The sequence below is a fragment of the Pygoscelis adeliae genome, unplaced genomic scaffold (genome assembly GCF_000699105.1).
Source record: "Pygoscelis adeliae isolate BGI_AS28 unplaced genomic scaffold, ASM69910v1 Scaffold206, whole genome shotgun sequence".
Taxonomy (NCBI): Eukaryota; Metazoa; Chordata; class Aves; order Sphenisciformes; family Spheniscidae; genus Pygoscelis; species Pygoscelis adeliae.
The window spans coordinates 1,763,983-1,765,716 of record NW_008825052.1 but is presented as its reverse complement, the minus strand read 5'-3'; the positions used below and the strand labels follow the sequence as shown (position 1 = coordinate 1,765,716).

Sequence of the window (1,734 nt, the reverse complement as noted above, 5' to 3'; positions counted from 1 at the left end):
AGGGTTGTTCTTGGCAGGGAGCCAACGATCTTCCAGATGGCTCTTTTTGATGACAGAAGACACGCTTTCTGCAAAAGGAATTGGTTGTCTTGGGTAACTCAGGCTCAGCTTGTTCTCTACAATGTTAAATATCTATTTCTGAAGCTGATGGGGCAGAACTCTTCTCTAGATTTTTAAATAAGCTGCAAATGCAAAGAATGCCCAGTTTTATTTTAACATCTGTTTTTAACATATTCCTTTATTAGTCCATATAGCAAACAAATACCAGAAATAATGTTGCAATAAGTGTAAAATAAAAATTACATCCTCCTTTTTGCTCAGGTTTCTTTAAAGATATTCCTGCCTTGTATAGCATTACCAAACAGTTAATTTGTGTATACACTATGAAATATATTTGCCTTTTGTAAGGCAACCTTATATATTGCGTCAGCTTTTATTATTGCTGGGAACAACGGAGGAATGGTAACTGTTGGGTAACGCAAGTTTTCCTTAGCCTGCCTTGCATAAAGCCACTGTCTTCAATTAGAGGACTCTCAGATCTGAAATCTCTGGAGTTCCATTTCCTTACAGCTCGGCCCCTAACACCTTCAGCGTGTTGCAGCAATAGTCCGCAAAAGGAGAGCTAAACGCATGACTACGTGTGTGCTGTCAGTACCATGGAACGCTACAGTATTTTTTATAGCAGGCCTTTAGCTTCATTACTGCTCTTCAGCCCTTATTTAAAACAGAGCATGTCAAAGGACAATTGGCATTTGGAAAGCCAGCGATTGTTAAGAGAAATAACATTGACTCCTACAACTTGTATGCAGTATGGAACAATAAAATAATCAAAGATGTTGGAGAGCCAGGGGGTGTTGGCAACCAGGAAGGCTCAACAACATCACATCTACTAAAATTTGAACTTTTTTTTTACAGAGCACGTAAGTACAACTTTGGTGAGGGTTCGTTTTTTAAAACTGCCTTAACCTTACTGAGGTAACAGTGGACCCTGTTGGCTTAAAATTCTGCAGCCCTTATTCTTTAGAATAGTTGCACAAGAATGTCCTGCTCTGACACAGAGCACTTCATGCCTGCTCAATGCAGGCTCTTTCCAAGATCCTCCTCAGCTTTATTATTTGTTATAGAATGACCCAAACACAGCTTTATAAAAAAGTACATGTGTTTGGTAGTCCAAAAAGTAAATTAGCCCATAGGTTGATACTCCTGTTACGTTACCCGAATTATTTAATTAGCTTTCCACAAAGGTGGTGCCAGTGTGGTGTGTTGATACAGGACGTGTTTTGTGATGCTCCTGAGAAACAATTGAAGAACCACGTTGCAGATATACTCAGATTTTCCTTTAGCAGGCTTTTGCATAAAGAGTTGCAGCCATTTAAGAGAACTGGGAGAAGGGTGCATCCAGTGTTGTCAACTCTTAGAATTTTGATGGTGCTATTTGCTGTGCTTCTTACAACTCCGATTTCAAAAGGGAAGCTCAACAATTGAAACAGGCTAATACCTGCCATGCCGGCAGCTTCCTGACAAGGCACAATAAAATTGTGTTATACTTCTTGTTACCCTCTTGCATGTGGGGAGGGGAGGTCCGTTCTCCATGTGATAAAATGAAAAACTAAGCTTCCAATTAAGAAAATAACTGTCTAGTATATGGTGACAAGCCAAAAATCATTACAGAAATCCTTCTTAAAAGGTCAACAAAGTGAAGACAAAAGGAGTGGGATGTGGGATGACCCTAAA

General features: G+C 39.6%; 1 protein-coding gene across 1 annotated transcript in view; it reads left to right on the top strand.

Annotated features, from left to right (window-relative positions):
* Positions 1 to 417, top strand: part of TRAF3IP2 (TRAF3 interacting protein 2) — a 28,018-nt gene extending 27,601 nt beyond the window's left edge. Inside the window, exon 11 of the mRNA XM_009326414.1 lies at positions 1 to 417. The gene's annotated coding sequence lies outside the window, so the exon portion shown is untranslated.
* Positions 418 to 1,734: the final 1,317 nt, after the last annotated feature.